This window comes from Aplidium turbinatum, chromosome 4 (genome assembly GCF_918807975.1).
Source record: "Aplidium turbinatum chromosome 4, kaAplTurb1.1, whole genome shotgun sequence".
Classification (NCBI taxonomy): Eukaryota; Metazoa; Chordata; class Ascidiacea; order Aplousobranchia; family Polyclinidae; genus Aplidium; species Aplidium turbinatum.
In genome coordinates, this window is record NC_137475.1 from 4,130,388 (window position 1) to 4,149,054 (window position 18,667).

Here is an 18,667-nt window from a genome sequence, read left to right on the forward strand (position 1 = left end):
CCCGTCTTAATGGAACTTGATACAGCTACAGGGGGAAATTTCATCTCTTCTGAAGTTTGGTCGCAGCTAGGCAAACCTATCTTGCAGACTCCGCAGCTACGTTTTCAGTCGGCAAGTAAGCACTCGATGCCTATTATTGGATCTTTCACTGCCGAAGCGAGCTGCAACAAATCGGGAAAGACAACCACAGTTCAATTTATGGTATGTGAAATCCCTAACCTTAACTTATTAGGGCGTGATGCTATTCAAGCACTAGATATTTCGGTAGATAAGTTCTTTTCTTCATCTTTACATGCTATTCATCGTCACAACGACATAGATTTTAACTTGCAAAAATCATGTTCCGAGTTATGTGACCAATACGAAGACTTATTTAAACCTGAGCATGGCCACCTAAAGATACGGCCTGATTTGTCACATTTTGCAGAAATTTCCAGGTTTTTCTAACTTTGGGCGAACGTTTAAATAAATTTTTCTAAACATTATATTTTTAGGCTTTCTTTATTCTTTTCCCCAGATGACACAATAGGTTTTAACATCCTCACATGTTGAAAAACAAAGAAAATTTGATTTTGTAGATTTTAGTCAGACTGTTAATTTTTCAATAACAGTCTGATTTTGCGTTTTTCAACTTACTTTCTCTCGTTTGCAGCTGCTTTCCCAAGGCAACAAAAAAGTTTTTTGTCATTAGGAAACCGCAAAAAGTAAAAATATCTCAAAAAATGTCAGTTACGCACTAGCAGTAACTGTAATCAAAATCTGCAAAATGTGACAAGTCAGGCCGCATCTCCAGGTGGCCATGACCTGAGTTAGGTTGTCTTCAGGATTACGAATTAGAGATTGAGTTTAACTCTGATTGTAAACCAGTGTTTTCAAAGCCCAGACCAGTGCCTTTCGCCATTCAAGAAGACTTAGCTCTTGCCTATGACGCCGGCATAGAAAAAGGTATCTGGACACCAGTACAATTTTGCGACTGGGGAACTCCTGTAGTACCAGTTCGCAAGGCTTCTACCGAAGGTAAGAAATCCAAATTAAGGGTTTGTGGTGACTATTCTTCGACGGTTAATCCACAACTTAAAACTCACAGGCACCCTTTGCCTCTGATTCACTAAGATTGACCTGGCAGATGCTTATAACCAGATTAGGTTAGGTCCAAAGAGTCGAAAAATATCGGCATTAAGTACCCATAGAGGGGTTTTACTGCAAAATGTTATGCCATTTGGCATCTCTTCTGCCCCAGGCCATTTCCAAAAGATAATGGATGATTTAACTAGTGACCTTCCAGGTGTAGCAGTGTACCTGGATGACATTTTGATAAGTGGAGCTACAGCGGAAGAGCATTTCCAGAACCTTAAACGACTACTCGATCGTTTATCTTCGAAAGGTCTTAGATGTAGGAAGGAAAAATGTAGATTTGCCCAGGCAAATGTCGAGCACTTAGGTCATGTTCTTTCTAAACAGGGGATTTCAAAAGGTCCTAAAGTCGATGCTGTGCTGAACATGCCTGCTCCTTCCAATGCTGCTGGTACCTTACGTTCTTTTCTGGGGTCGGTTCAATTTTATTCTAAGTTTATGCCCCCAGATTTTTCTACGGTAGCGCAACCGTTATATCATTTAACCAAGAGTGGTGTTCCATGGAGCTGGGAACATAAAGAAAAATGCGCTTTTGCAAAATTAAAAACGTTTCTTTCCGCAGACGATGTTCTCGTACACTTTAACCCGTTGCTTCCTTTAGGAATTGCATGCGACGCTTCAAGCGTGGGCATTGGCGCCACACTGTTTCACCGCTCCCCGGACGGAAGCGAGAGGCCAATAGCCAATGTGTCGAAAATCTTGACAAAGGCCCAAAGAAACTACAGCCAAATCCAAAAGGAGGCTTTATCCATCATCTTCGCTTTGAAGAAATTTTACCAATACCTCTACGGTAGGAATTTTATTTTGGTAACGGACCATAAGCCTTTACTTTCACTTTTTGATCCAGATAAACCTACCCCTTCGCTGGCGGCTAACCGGTTAGCACGCTGGGCGTTGTTTTTGAGTCAATTTAGTTATACTATGGAGTATCGCAAAACAACGCATCACCAAAATGCTGACGCCTTGAGCCGTCTTCCGTCCAACGATGACACAATTTTTGATGGGGAGGAAAGTGCAGATGATGTTGATATTGTCTGCGCAATTGATACGTTGGATTCGCAGGTTAATCATTCCGATTCTTCTACTTTGCGCAAGGAAACTTCCAAGGATCCAGTCTTGTCTAAAATCATTCGCTTTACACAAGAAGGATGGCCTGCGAAATCAAATGCTAACGATCCAATCGAACAGTTTAGAAGAGTTGCTGATTCTCTAACAACATGTTATGGTTGTTTATTATATGGTTCTAGAGTAGTTACTCCTTTTAAACTCCGCAATGATATTCTTTCTCTTTTACACGAAGGTCATTTCGGCATGCAGCGAATGAAACAGCTGGCCAGGACAGCAGTCTACTGGCCCAATATCGATGCGGACATTGTCGACCTCTGCCGAACATGTACTACATGTGGTGAGCATCAAGCTGCACCAAGCAAGGCTCCTATCCACCCATGGATAGCTCCAGAGAAGCCTTGGAGTCGAATTCATGTCGATCACGCTATTAATTTTTTAGGTTCCAATTGGCTTATTGTTACCGATGCTTATAGTAAGTATCCTTCTATTCACCCAACTTCTTCCGTATCGACGTCTGCTACTATTGATCTTTTAGAGCAGGATTTTGCCCATTTTGGATACCCCCACTCCATTGTCTCAGACAATGCGACTACGTTTTCTTCAGAAGACTTCAAGAATTATTGTAAAGCTAGGGGTATAGTCCACATCACCGGAGCACCATACCATCCAGCTACGAATGGTGCTGCAGAGCGTTTGGTGCGCACTTTCAAGCAGGCGTTGAGAAAATCGTCGTTACCGCCTAAAAGTACCACCACTCAATTCTTGATGCAGTTTCGCCGTACGCCTAATGCCAGTGGTTACTCTCCCAGTGAGTTATTAAACCACCGACAACTACGTACTAAATTAGATATTTTACTTCCTTCCTCAGCTCAGATCACGAAACCATCGACGAGTCCTTCGCCTCGGAAACAAAACCGGAAAACAATTAACTTCGATGTTGGTGATCCTTTTTTGATCCTTTTGTGATCCTTTTTTGATCAAAAGCTTTTAATTTTATGGAACCAAATTTCTCATAAGTAACACCTTAGCCTGCTTGAATAGCTGTTTACATCTTCGTTTGTGTATTTTAGGTCTACAATTGAGTTTGTAGTATGAATATTTTTTAGTAGAGAGAAGACAATTGAACAAGTTGTTGAAATTATTTGAAATTTCTTAGTTCAATTTAGGTGCTTTTAAGATTGTGGATTTGTGTCAAGTCGCATCACAAATATCATGCAGGCTCGATCATAAGTCATTTCGCTTACGGGTGTTTATAAACATGACTCATAAATTACATCCACAAAAAATACAGCATTTACATCAACAAAGCTAAGTTCGAAGCCCACTTTTTATTGAAGATTGCGTCAATCAATTTGAAAATACATTTTTAGTCCGCCAGCGTCGAAACAATGCAACAGCGAATTGAGGAACATGCGTAAACAAAGGAAATGTGAAATAACCCACAGTCAGCAAATCTACATAAATTTAACGTTTACAAATGTTGAATCAATGTAAATAGACTGGATTGTTGACTGGGTCCTTATTGTTTGAAGCACAAAAAATACGCGTAAAGGCGACAACATCAGCAAGGCAGTGATTATGTTTCTGGCCAAAAAAAAATTAACTTTTGACTTCAAAGATAAAAATGATTATAACGAAGCTTCAAAGTTAGTCGTAAAACATTTTGCAGAGATACAATAAACATAATCACTTTGTGCCAGATTGTGAGAAGACTTCCTAGATTCTTTCCAACCATTTGCATGATTGCAAATTATTTTCTATAACTTTATATTGCCAAAAAAATGGCTTCTTTGTTGAAACAACGTGGCTAAAATTCTATAAAAAATTCTTAGGCCTACTACATTGAAGTAATGAAAAATTTTTTTGTGATTTTGCTGATGACGTTTTACAATATCCGAGAAGTAAAAAATAATAATGATGAATTATTTTACAAACCGTGGTTTGCAAGCGCTTCACAAAAAATTGTTTGGGGAAAATTTACTATTAGAAGTAAAACGTTTGTAAAAGAAAATTGTCGGTTTACGTATTTATAATGTTTATTGCGCTGTTATCGAATTATACACTGCCTGTGTTGTCTACCTTTGTGGTTGCCGGCCAGCTTAGAGCAGCATGCAAACTAAGCGTTTTTGGTATTTGCATCGTGTTATGATTCTTGAAAATTTCCCACAAGGTCTTTATTTTTATCGTGATATTTTCTGCCTCTTCTGTCCTAAACTTGAAGTTATTGTGCAGCACAATCCACATCGGTTTTTAGACTCAGTCTCCATTGAAAATCTTTTGTGTGGTGCATCATTTCAAGTAGTGTCTTCCCCTAAACTGTTACACAAATCGTCCAGAACCAGGTTGATTATTATGTATCTTACAGCCGTTGAGAGCCCGTTATTGTATGTGTGGAATTATTACTGTAGATGTCTGACTAAATTCATGCCAAAGTCGAGCAAATTCTGCTTTCGGGATCCTTGCCGTTATTTATGGTATTTTTTGTTGATAAGTTTAGGCAGCATTTTTCCAAGATAAATGAAGACATCGGTATTGTTCGTCACTTAGATTTAGTTTTCTCAGCATTGTTTATTCATTCTTTGATCCACTAGTTTGTCCCACTTTTGGTATAATCGGATCGTTTATAAATGGCGGGTCTTCACAATAGCCGGCCTCTTATACATTGGGGCAACGTATTCAGATGTTGAATCAATGAAGAAGAAAGCTGATTTGTTGTTTGTCTTATGTGACGCCTAACTTTATGCCTCGTCTACATTACAAAATATTTTGTAATGTACATTATGTACATTTTGTTTGTACATTACAAAATATTTTGTAATGTAGATGAGGCATTATCATCTTTATTTTGCGCTCTTTGGAACAAAACACAGTGCACTGTGAAACAAAAATACAGGACATAACAACAAAAAGGCGACATAAAGCAGGGAAGGGACGCCATCGAGTTAGCTGCTACGTGTAAATGGAGCCTATCTCACAATTTTGAGTGTATCTCACAATTACTGTTTGCAAAAACGCTATTTCTCCGGCTTCTCCCAAAAGCATTTGCAGTGATACATTTCCTCAATTGCAAGTTTTGTCAATGAGAGCATTTCCATAGAACGTTTATTTCGAAACCAGGTTTTCGTGTCTTTACCCAAGAGAAGATTTCTTATTGTAACGTTTTTTATTCGTCAATGAATATTATCTGCTTGAAACAACTGTTTTGAATAGTTTGTGGCCTACATAGCCTACTATTTTGATCGTGGATTGCTATTCTTCTTTGTAGAGCTGATAACGCAAAAAACGTTTGCTATTATTGTTTCTAATTAACAGCTTTGCGATCACTGGCTTTTCTTTGTAGCATAAGAAATAACGCGCTTTGTATTATTGAGGTCAAACCAAACAAAGGAAAACAAGAGGATGCTTTTCTCTGCTCGCGCATATCGATGCACGAAGCAATTATGAGCTTATGGCTTGTTATCGCAATGTAATCCATTTCACGCTTTGCTGGAAGTGAGCTAGAAATAGCAAAAATTCACTAAAATCTTGAATTTACAAGAAAACTACACAACTTTTAGCATCAAATTTAATATCATCAGATCCGCCTGGCAATTTTAGGAAAAGTCAAGAAAAACCAAGTGCATGGCGTTACTGTGCTTCAAATAATTAAAGGAAATTTGAGGGGGGGGGCCAAATCTGGCCTCCCTTTGAGGAGCAAAGTGTTAAGGCGATCAAAGAGGAGACGCCAACCACCTCTTCGTTATGGGTGGTCATAAATTTTATTGGGGAGGTGTTATGTATTTTAGTTTGTTTGCATTGAAACGATGTACTTTGTTTTCGTTTCCCTCAGGTCTTCTCTTTTGCTTAATATTCATCCGCCTGCTTTTGTTAATTGGCACTTCTCGTTTTGGGCTTACTTTGCAGGTTTCACACTATATCTTGGTTGTGCAATTTTATAATAAAACAGAATTCCAGTATGACTCTGATTGAATGAGCAAAAAACACAACACACATCTTGGAATGTGCTAACACATTTCACGGCCTGTCATTGAAAAAGACCAGAGAATTAGCTTTTAAATATGCTATGGAGTTAGATATCATCATTATCTAAAAACATCATTATCTAAAAACACCATGCTGAAGCCCTCCATGCTAAGCTATCAGCACGCAACAACTTGCTGAGATGCCTAGCTGGAACATCCTGGGGCGCTAGTACATCCACACTCCGTACAAGTGCTCTTGCACTTGTTTACAGCACCTCCGAATATGCTTCCCCCACTTGGTGCCGCAGCGTACACACTTCTAAAATTGACACTGCCCTCAACACCACCATGAGAATAATCACCGGTTGCCTGCTTCCAACTCCCACTGACTTTCTGCCGGTACTATCAGGCATCGCCCCAAGTAGACTTCGTAGGGAAAACCACGTACGTAGTCTGGTCCTACAAGCTATGTCAAGGGATGACCACCTCCTCAACCAGATTGTTCTAAACTCGCACTCCCAAAAGCCCCAGCGCTTGAAATCTCGACGCCCGTTCTCCCGACATGCTGCAGCTATGTGCAAATCGAACTTCCACATTTCCGAAGTTTGGAACCGTGAATGGAGAGAAGTTGCGAGACCAACCCAATTCACAGTCTTTCCCAATACCAACACCCCACCAGGAGCAGAACTACCCCGGAAGGAATGGGTGAAGCTCAATCGCCTGCGGACTGGTGTGGGCCGTTTTAGCAGCAACATGTTCCAGTGGGGCCTCGCCGATTCACCATTTTGTGCGTGTGGCTCAGATTTTCAAACTGCACGCCACATTATCTATCAATGTCCTGTATACCGACCACAAGATAGACATGTGGACCTAACAACGCTCGATGAATACACAATCCATTGGCTGCTGCGCCTGGATGTAACAACGTGATCTGTGGCGGCCTCAAACGCAAGAAGAATCATTATCTAAAAAGACTGACTTTAAACCAAATTTTCTAGTGCATAAGCAATATGTGTAGGCTAATAACGCTAATAATGCTATAGTACAAGAGATTCTAAGCACTCTTATTATGATAAATTGTTTAGGTGAAGATTGGGAGCAGGATTTTCGGAAACGGCATGAATCTCTCTCATTAAGAAGCCCCGAACCAACCAGCATGGCGAGAGCGAAGGCCTTCAACAAAGAAAACGTTATGCTGTTCTTTAATTTGTATGAAAAGACATTACAAAAGCATCATATTACACTAGAGCGCATATTTAACTTGGACGAGACAGGCAGTGTTGCCAGATTTTTTTACAAAAAAGAGCCCAAAAATGCGCCAAAGCAACTTAAAAGTAGCCCAATTTGCCATCGCGACGTCGACGGTTGAGCAACGAAGGCGAAGGCTTTCTAGGGGGGGTTTTGGGCATGCCCCCAAGAGTCATGGACAAAGCAACATCTTTGTCCATCATGCTAATTGTGTAGATACAAAATACATACATTAATACAACATACAATAAGTACAGTGTTCAATATTGAATCAAGCATTGTTCAATAGAAAAAAACTTAGACGAGCCAATGCTATACAGACTTCATACAAATTCCTATTTTCAAATTCAAGATACAAATGGTTCCATAGTAGATGCTAATGCATAGCATAAGCCTGTCAACTCAGATGAACTACCAAGAACCAACACCCAACAAAATTCTATCATCAACTGCTGAAGCTTCATTTTCATATATAGAGCTGTCATGCTTCCGCATTGATCAAACAGCATTTTTTCAATTGTTGCAGCAAAGTTCTGATCCTCACAATCGCTGACAAAAGTTGAAGACCGATACGATTTCGCAGTTTGGTTTTGATTGCAGAAACTCTCGAAAAGGCTCGCTCAACTACCGTAATGCATTGCTGATTGGTATAGGCTACATTGTTGGTGCCAATTGAGCAACTTCTCTAAATTTATACTCCCCTGCAGCATTTCTAAACTCGTACACCTTGGTACAAAAAATACAAGAATATATCATTGTTTTTTAATCATATAAGGAAAACCAGTTTACATTCAGTAAGTTTCTCCACTGACATTCAATTTTTCCCACTTTAATTTATGGCTTAGACACCAATAAAAGCTTCAAAAATTATGGTACGGTACTAAACCAAGATCATAACTACCCTATAATTTCCGATATTCGATACAAGTGCAATTTCGCTTTCACCACTCGCCAGTCAGTCCTTCCATTCTCCCGGATGAAAATGAATACAGCATTGCTGTAACAACAGTCAAAGCTGCTAATGGTCAGCAGTAAAATCAATCCTCATGCCGAATCAAAAAAACAACGTCATTTTTTCCGTAATAAACCGAAACTTTACCAACATTTTCAAAGGCTGTTCGGATTCTACCAATTATTCAGTTCTGCCAACTCAAAATTCACTGTCAAACAACTTAAAATTCTGCCAAATTTAAGCGCCGTCTCGCGCCAAATCAGAGACTGAAAGTAGCCCAAAAAAGCGCAAGTCGCAAACCAACAGTTTTTGGCGCCAAGCCCAACTAAAAGTAGCCCAATTGCAGATAAATCGCCCAATCTGACAACACTGGAGACAGGTGTTACCACCGTCCAGAAACCAGGCAAAATTCTTGCCAGCAAGGGCAAAAAACAAGTTGGAATGATTGCCTCTGCTGAAAGAGGATCTTTGGTTACAGTTTGTAATGTAGTAAGTGCATCAGGTCAAGCTCTTTCTCCTGCTTTTCTCTTTCCGAGGGTCAACTTCAAAGACACCATGTTAAAGGGTGCTCCCATTGGTTCATTGGGACTTGCAGTAAAATCAGGGCTGGATGACTACAGCACAATTTCCTCAAGTACTCAAGCACTTCATGAAGCGAATGAATGTGTCTAAGGAGAACAGGGCAATGTTGTTGATGGATAATCACAGCAGTCATGTCTCAATAGAAGTGAAAAAGATGGCACGTGATTGTGGGCTAAGCATAGTAACATTTCCTCCACATTGCTCCCACAAGTTGCAGCCGCTTGACGTCTCTGTATATGGCCCATTCAAAAAGTTTTATAATCAAGCAGCAACAAATTGGATGACATCAAATGTTGGTAAGGTGATCAGTATACAGAGATGGGCAAGATCACCAGTATTGGTGATCTTGAAGATCAAGATCACCAAGAATAGGTGATCTTGAAGATCAAGATCACCAAACTATGTGATCTTGAAGATCAAGATCGTGATCTTGAAGATCAAGATCACTTTTGTGTAGCCTACTTGAAAAAAAAAATTAGTTTTTGATCAATGATGTTGCAAAAAGTAATTACTGTAAGCAACCTGGGTAAAGGTATATAGTTGGTATTGCTAACTTTTAGTTTTAACTACCCGATCGCTGGCCTAAGAATTGTAATAAGTTAGTGACTGTTGCTATTAGGCCTATCAATTGTTGACGTAGTTTGCCTAGAATCGTAACATCACACCCAAGGCCGAGGTTAATTACTTTAGTTCTGAAAAAGTCGCAAAATTTGCAATTAGTTTTATACTTTTTATTTATAATAAATAAATGGAAATAAACTTTGAACTGCATCTTTTTTTACCAAATTTTCGTCTGGCTCATGTGGGAGTTTTTATTCGTGTAACTAAGTAGTTTTAACTTTCACTGTATTATGTCAATGTTTATTGCACCATTTACCCATCTGGCAACCTTGATACTGTTGTCTGCTATCAAAAAAGTTCAGAGGTTTGCGGTCCGACAAACCGCTCCATACTCAGATTCTAAAAAAGTTTTGGTCTGGTTTATTTGCTGCAATAAACCACTTTACATGACCAAAGTCGGCTAAAATCCACATTTTATAACACCGCCATTCAAGACTTTTGAAACATCTAAATTTGGGTCAAATAAAGCAAACATTTCTTTAAAATTCACACATAGAAATTGTGAACAAAGTTAAATCATTTTTTATTATACGTCAACATAAAGTACACGGAAGTTGACTTCTTTATTATGACCAACACAGAAAACTTTTTCAATTTTGAAATGGCAGCACTGACCAGATTAGATTGAGACTTTAAATCGTCTTTTGTTGGACACATTTCATAATATTAACAGTGACTTTATGCTAGTAGTTGCCACTAACTCCTTTGTACAGTACGAGTTCTAAAAAATTGCCTCTATCTAAGAAGTAAAATTCAATTTTAAAGTGATCTTTATCTTATTAATCTTCAAGATCAAGATCACACAAAAAAAAGTGATCTTAGATCAAGATCAAGATCACCAAAAAAGAAGTGATCTTGAAGATCAAGATCACGCCCATCTCTGTCAGTATATATGAGGTGGCCGAACTCACATCATACGCATTCAACAAATCTATGACAATAGACAACATAATCAGTGGATTTAGAGCCACGGCAGGGTTGCCAGACTGAAATTTGAAAAAAAGGCCAAACTCACCAAAAAAAAGGCCAACTTGAGGCCAAATAGGTAAAAAAAAGGCCAAAAATAAGCCAAACTCAAACAAGATAAACTAAGCATTGTAAGTCGTGACTCAATGTGCCAGAATGTGAGCTTGGATTTGTTCTTGTTGAATATCAGCATTTAGAAGCAGAGATGCCAGACTATGAAAAGGTCAGCCAAAATAATACAAAAGGTTTGGTTTTTGGTTTTGAATCTTTATCCTCGGACTGACAAAGCTTTGATAGGTTATTCCTGGTAGTTTCGCATACTTGTAGAGGCTTTTGACGCGGGCCGGTTACTGAGATTTACAGAGTTAAATTTCCGATTGTTGAAGTCTTGTTGTCAGGGAATTATTCTATCCATTAGGTGACGCTGAATGGAGAGCAGTCCTTAAAATGCGTTGCTCAAGCGCACACCCCGAGAGTCGAATCAGCGCCGCTTGATGTTGAAGCTTCTTCGTTCACGAAATCACGCGCTAAGGCTAACCAACTGTGCTATCGAGGCGGACTTAAAAAAAGCCAAACAAGGAAAATATTAGATAAAAAAAGGCCAAATGGATATTTACCTGTTTCTATCAAAATACTGTCTATAATATTCATATTTCTTGATATTTTATGACTTGTAGCGGATTCTAATAAATTGTAGTAAAAATATTTCTGAAAGTAGCCCGAAAAATAGCAAGTATAAAAGATCTGCAGCGGATAGGCTAAGTTTAAATCCGCTACAGTGGTGAGATCTGGCACCACTGGCTGGCTTTAAAGGGTTGAGCCATGGATCACGGAATTAGAAGGATTGGAGTTTCCGCTTTAACGATTTTTCACCAGTAGTCCAGCTCCATTACTTACTTGTGATGCACAACTAGATACAGTGGTTTAGGTTATTCAAGTGGTTGCATGCAATGTAGGCTACAGCCAGGCAGTGGGGTAGTTTTTTACATTATCTTAAGAAATATATTTTAGTAGATGTGCAATGAAGCTATGTTTTTATTTTAACCAAGTTTAGCTGAACACTGAGGGGTTAAGGTCTTCATTTAGGTTGCTATATTTGTATATGATTTTGTCCTGCTCACCAATGATATAGGCTAGGCAGTTAGCGCGTTGGGCTCGCAGTCGAGAGCCTGCATGTTCGACTCCAGCCACCCGCACTTGCTGTTGTTTCTCTGGGCAAGAAACTTTACGATAATTGCCTCTACCCAGTGATCGATTTCGAGTAATGGGTAGTACCAAATTTAAGTCATAAGTAGAGTAGACAACCGGAAACAGACATTGCCGTCGGCTGCAGCGTGGGTCAGGTGTATATCGGAAGGCGTACACCGATGCATAGCGCTCAAGTGCGCTTTCCCGCAATGCAGGATAAAGATAATAAAAAAAAAAAGTTATTTCTTTATTCCAGAACTAGTGTAACTTAGGCCTACTTTGTGATTTAAAAATGCCATATTGCTGCTCAGCACTAAATTGTAAAATTGGTCATGGAACTCTAAAATTTAATGATAATGAACTTCAATGATATAGGCAATAAACAGGGAGTCGAACCGAACCCGAACCGGATTTTTGTAAACCGGTTTTGGTGCGATTTTGTCTGAACCTTAACCGGAACTGAACCGAAAATTTGAGTTAGCTTAAACCCTAACCGAACCCGAACCGGTTGAAAAAAGCGGTTCACTCCAGCATTACGTCATTGTTCGCATTGTGGTAAGTGAAGTTGTACGTAGCATGTTGTTATCTTGGAGGCCACATTGTACGGATGAATTATAGCCTATTCCGTAACACACGATCCACTATCATCGATGCTTTGGAGAGGAAAGTTTGAGGTAAGCAACTTCTGTTCTGTGACATCATAGACAATATAGTTTGATTGTAACTTGTGCAACAAACAACAAAGGCAAGTTAATTGAGCAAAGCAGTGTTGAGATCAGTGTTGCCAACCTTGCGGTTTTCACGCCCCATTGGGCTAGTTAGTAGTTGGGCAATAGTAGGCCTAGGCCTAATTTTATCGGACCCGAACCGGAACTTATAAAACCGGTTTTAAGTTTCTTCGAACCCGAACCGGAACTGAACCAAATTTTGAAACAATCTTTGAACCAGAACCGGACCCGAACCGGAAAAATCAAACGGTTCGACTCCCTGGCAATAAAGCTATTTCGTTATTCCAGAACTAGTGTAACTTAGGCTTACTTGGTGATTCAAAAATGCCATATTGCTGCTCAGCACTAAATTGGTTATGGAATTTCAAAATTTAATGATAATGAACTTCAATTATATAGACACTGAAGTAATTTCTTTGTTCCAGAACTACCGGTAGTGTAACTTAATTAGGCTTACTTTGTGATTTAAAAATGCCATATTGGTGCTCAGCACTAAATTGTAAAATTGGTGATGGAACTTCAAACATTCCTTCTGGGGTTTCAATTCATAGGTATCCGATAAACAATCTAAGTTTGTTGAAGTTGTGGTTGAAGAATATCAGTCGTGAGAATTTTACTCTTACCAAAAGTAGTCGCATATGTTCAGTGTCGTACGCAGGATTTTCTCAAGGGGGGAGGGGGGTCATTGAGAGAAGCGTAGCCAGGAATTTTTAAAGGCGGGGTTTTGATGACGGGCGGGCGGCGCCCAACGGCGTTTTCGTTTGACGACACCCAGCGGCGGGGGGTCTGGGGGGCCTCCCTCAGAATATTTTGAAAAATGACTTTGAATTTGGTGCATTCTGAGCATTTTCAACAAAAATGTGGGTATGAATATTCCTGTAAAATGGTGCTGTCAGGTGGCATAGCAAAAGGATAAGGTCATGTTTTCTTCGGCATTTTTCGGAAATAAAGCTAAGTCTCTATGTTTTCTTGTTGTTAATTCCTGGCTGAGATGTTTGAATGTTTGGTATTGGCAAAACTCGCTCTTTTAATGCAGTTTTGTTTAAAATTAGGCAAGTTTTTTTTAGACTGAAAGCATCATTCCCAAGCATAAAGAGACTGAAAGCATCATGCTCAATATCGTGACGTCACACGCGTGCCAAAGTGGGGTTGTAACCCCCAACCCCCCTCCTTGGCTACGCCACTGGCCATTGATATCCCAGACGTCTTCATGATATCCCAGTATGGTTTTAGTTTAGACGTTATCCATTTCTCTCTCACTAATCACTATAATAGGCTTACAGAACACTATGCTACATTGGCATCCCTGGGGTGGGGTGGGTGGATTGGGCCATGTATTTCGTATTGGCTTAGTCTATAAAACGACATTGTTACAGTAATTGCTTTGACAGAGCAATGCAAAACATATTAAATGCCTTAATCTACGTCGTTAACTACTAAAACATTTTAAGGGGGGGGGGGGCATGGTCCAATGGCCCCCCCTGCGTACGCCACTGCATATGTTCATTCATGGTTGAGCGCAGTCTGACTCGGCGCCAGCGTCACATTACGAGTATTAAACAAGCATAGAACATGTCTTGAACAATGGTGAATATGGTTTTCATCTGGTAAGGTTACGATATATGAGAAATATTGATTATATTATGCATTTTAAAGAATAAATTTAAAAAAGACCAAATTTAAGGCCAAATCTAGAAAAAGACCAAATGTATATATAATTTCTAAGGCCAACAGACTTTAAAAAAGGCCAAATTCGAGAGATTTGGCCTTAAAAAGGCCAATCAGGTAACCCTGAGCCACGAGCATACCCATATGATCTTCACAGATTTTCTGAAGATGCATTTCTACTATCAGAAGTATTGAAGGGTAATACCGAACCAAAGACATTGCCAGAGGTTGATGCGTTCAAACTGCCACAAGCAACAATAAGTGATGGCCCCTGCCGTAAGAGAGCTGCTGGCCGAGCCCAGATTTTGACTGCAACTCCCGAGTCAGCTGCAAGCAGTTCTAGTCATTCTGGTGTGGCAACTGGCAAGCCACGTAAAAGAATATCCCTCTTTAAGAGAAGGAAGAGGCAGCCTGCTACAGAGGACTCTGAATCAACAGACGATGAGGATGAGCAAGTCCCACTGGATGATGACTCAGATGATGACCAACTTGAATCTCTTCACAAAACTGGCAGGCCTGAAGGCGAACAGCAGACTGAACAGCTTGAGGTGGGAAGCTTTGTTCTAGTGAAGTTTGAAGGCAAAAAGAGATCTGTCTGCTATGTTGGACAAGTGCTCGCAAAAGAGGACACAGAGCTTCAGATAGATTTCTACCGCAAAAGTGAAAATTCAATATTCAAGAAGACCCCATCTGGTGATGTGAAATATGTAGAAACTGGCCAAATCGAGCAGGTTCTCCCTTATCCCACCTACACAGGACAGACAGCCAGAACATTTGGCTCAATTCGATTTGAATGTCACTTCAACACTGAACATGAAGTTAACTGATCAAGGGATTAAGTAAACTGAACATTAACCTATGTGACTGAGTGAACTGTTGTGATTTCATAATCTGCATGTCTTTGAAAAACGTAAAAATAAATTTTGCTTGCTTGCTTTCTTTACCAGTGGTTGGTCATGAGTTTTTTGTCTGAATCCATTGCTAAGTTTGCATGCAAACCACACAACCATCGTTGTTAGGAGACCAGTTGTGTAGATTACTACGTAAGTGAAGACATGTTGACTGCATTGGAACTTCACAACTTAGGCTTTTCCTATTCAAATAATACAAACTGTCAGACTAGAAACGCAAGAAGTTCCTAAAAATCTTCTTAACTCCACTCTACAAATTTCCGGGTTGATAATGACTGCATTGAAGCATTTTATAAAAAGTTGTTAATATTGGTTCATAATGCCCCGGCAAGGTTCATAATACCCCAGGCCAATTTTTCATGAAAAACTGCAATATTTCAAATTTTTGATAAGTTAGAGAATTGTACTTGTGATATGTTATAGACAATGTTAAAGACTATGCAACCTGAAAATTTCATTACTCTACATCAGGGGTCATCAACCTTTTTTGGATGCGGGCCACTTTGGCACTAAGGAGAGCTGTCGCGGGCCGCACTAATAAAATTTTAGTTAAGTTGACTCTTATGCTAGAAAAGAACGCATTTCGTACCCAGTACCTAGCGTTACATGTTGTTCATATGTATGTTAGAATACCGCAGCAACAAAATTAATCGAACAACGCTACTGCCAGGCCAAGCTCCTTTTACAACACTTTTGACTTTTCTAACAATGCTTAATAAACGAGGCCACTTGTTTTGCGCACTTATAGCGAGGCGAGTGGTATCATCAGAATATTCGTTGCCAAGCAAGAGTGGTGTTGTCACTTCGCTTCACAAAAGATATCTTGCAATTAACAATTTCAGTAAACAAGGAAATGTTTGACACATCGCAATACAGGCAACAATAGTGACCTGCAAACATATCAGCAAAAAATAGGCTTCAATAACAGGGAGTTATCCACAAAAATAACTCCAATAACACAGCCTTGGGTTCGATTCCAGGTCGGGTCATACCAAAGACTTTAAAAAGCGTACCGATTGTGTTCTTTCTTACATAACGCAGTGAAGATAAATCGGGTAATAATCTGGTGCACCCTCTTCCAATCTGCCTTGAGCCAGCATGGAAGCAGTACGGCTCATAAAATCACATGGAACCCTGTCAAGTAACCCATGTTGATGCACAATCTGCTGCAAGCGGAGATAACGAATGATTATTAACAGGGAGAAAGAAACCAGGCACCATGAAACAAACGCTTGTGGAAATCACCGAAAAATCGTAATTCTATCGTAATTCATGAACAGTCTTCCGGCTTCCCTCTAAAAAAGCAATGAGTTGGTTTTTCATCCTTTTTGTGAGAGTCTATAAAACCGTCTTTCTAAGACAACTGTCACTTGCGGTGCTTATCAGCATGGCAAGAATTTGTTGATTAACAACATTTTGCAGTACTTGCTTCGGCAGTACATGTACTAAAATTGGAACGATACAGAGAACATTAGCATGGTCCCTGCGCAATGATGACACGCAAAATCGTGAAGCGTTCCATATTTCTTTAAAAAAAAAAAACATTTTGCAGTAGGCTACTAAGCTAAATATTTTCATAATACAATCAGAAAAAGTCTTTCAATTTATATATAATATTTTGCCAATTTATTATAAATTGAGTTGGCACACAGACATATTTTGCCAACAAAAACTTGCATAAAGAGAACACTGCTCGTGAAACACAATAACGGTGAAACGCACACTAGTGTTTACATGACATTTACAAACATAAAATAAGCAACCCCATGCTCACAGAAAATCGAAAACAGACGTTTTAATCAACCACTGGGACAGTGTGGCTGGACATCGCATTGGAATAACTTTAAGCAATCTCCACCTAGAACTATAATCTGATTGGTCGGTCGGTGGAATCGTATGCAAAGCGACAATATGCTTCCCGGAAAGTATTTTTTGCCTTCGTGCTTTTTAACTCCTCAAGAAAAGTATTTTTGGTTATACTTGTACACTGATACCTTCCGCGGGCCGCAGCGATACAGCGTGGCGGGCCGCATGCGGCCCGCGGGCCGCCAGTTGGTGACCCCTGCTCTACATCAATTAGGGAGCGATAGAGAGCATCCTGAATTTTTGTGGTTCATATTGCCCCGGTCTCCCTACCGTCCCTAGGATCATTACTGGAAATTTTAAAATGTTTTCGGAAACTGCGGAAAAACGGTTCTATTTTTTTCTCTCAATCTTTTCAGTTTGTTTGTTTGCGGAAACTCCGATCAGTGACTTCTGCTATTTTTAATTTTTTCTTCTCGATCTTTTCCTAACCCTAACCCTTTTTAAATGTTTGCTGAAACTGCAATCAGCAAATTCGGCAAACTCTTAGGATCATTACCGGAAATTTTAAAATGTTTGCGGAAAAAGCGACTTTGGCAAACTCTTAGGATCATTACCGGAAATTTTAAAATGTTTGCGGAAAAACGGAAACTCCGATCAGCGACTTCGGCTTTGTTCTATTTTTTTCTCTCGATCTTTTCAGGGGGGAAATTTTAAAATGTTTGCTGAAACTGCGATCAGCGACTTCGGCTTTTTTTAATTTTTTCTCTCGATCTTATCAAGGTACGAATTGAGGGTACGAACTGTTCAGGGTACGAACTAGGTTGCACCCAACTCTACTCTGACAATTTCGGCAACCGCTTCTGCGTCAGTGGTTCAAAACCCCAATCCAAAAGTACGAGACACTGCCAAGAGTAACCGATCAGAGGCTGTCACAGTCCGAGGGTAAAAAGATGTAAACAAACTAATATTTTTGTAATTCATGGCTAGGTTTTTTCGCTGGCCGTTTTTCTCCATAAACGTTTTCTCTTTTCTAGCATTAGTTGCAACGTTCATCAGATGAAAGTAAAAGCAACGACAAACATATTGATTGGATTCCACTGCTTCAACTTTCTGTTTAATGTAGGAAGTTTTTACGTAATTTAATGTGGAAAGTCACCGTTCACACATCTTTTGGCCAACCTTTAAAATAATGTAAGTTTCATTTTTTCTTGCCTTCAACCACACTGCAGTAGGCTATATACCCACTGTAACTTTGTAAATTTTCTTTGTATGTTATTCAGTCTGATATCGCAAAATGTCAGTGAAGCAATAAATCAACCTGTTTGTCGTTGCTTTTACTTTCATCAGAGGAACGGTGCAACTAGTGCTAAAAACACCACCGTCATTCTGGCAGAATAATTCTGCGCGATCCGCCTGAAAAAATGATCCGTAAAAACTTGCGCGATAAACAATGCGATGAAAGTAGCAACACTTGGAAGCTGATAAAATCACTTCTCGTTACCACATCAAAGCAAATGTTATATTTTTTCCATAGCCAAATGAACAGTGAACACAGAAATTAAATAAAAAGCTCGACTTGTCAAAGATAAAGCAAGTGCAATTGCGAAAAGTAAAACATAAAATCGTATATTAAAACTGCTATATGTGAATTGGCAAGAAAAGTAAGCATAACAAAAACGTCTATAAAAATACTTTCCCGAAATAATTTTTGGAATTTTCTTTTTGAATCGTGTTCACACAATTAAATTTCCTTTCCAGAGGTGTCAATCTCGTGGTGCGGCAGACAAAGGAAACGCGAGCAGAATGATTTAAAAATTGGGTAAATATCTTACG

The 18,667-nt window shown here is 39.5% G+C and overlaps 1 non-coding gene across 1 annotated transcript; it reads left to right on the top strand.

Annotated features, from left to right (window-relative positions):
- The first annotated feature begins 16,449 nt into the window (after positions 1-16,449).
- LOC145769761 (U6 spliceosomal RNA) lies at positions 16,450-16,556 on the top strand. Its single transcript, XR_014289077.1, has one exon. It is a non-coding gene; the product is annotated as a U6 spliceosomal RNA (small nuclear RNA).
- The last annotated feature ends 2,111 nt before the right edge of the window (positions 16,557-18,667 follow it).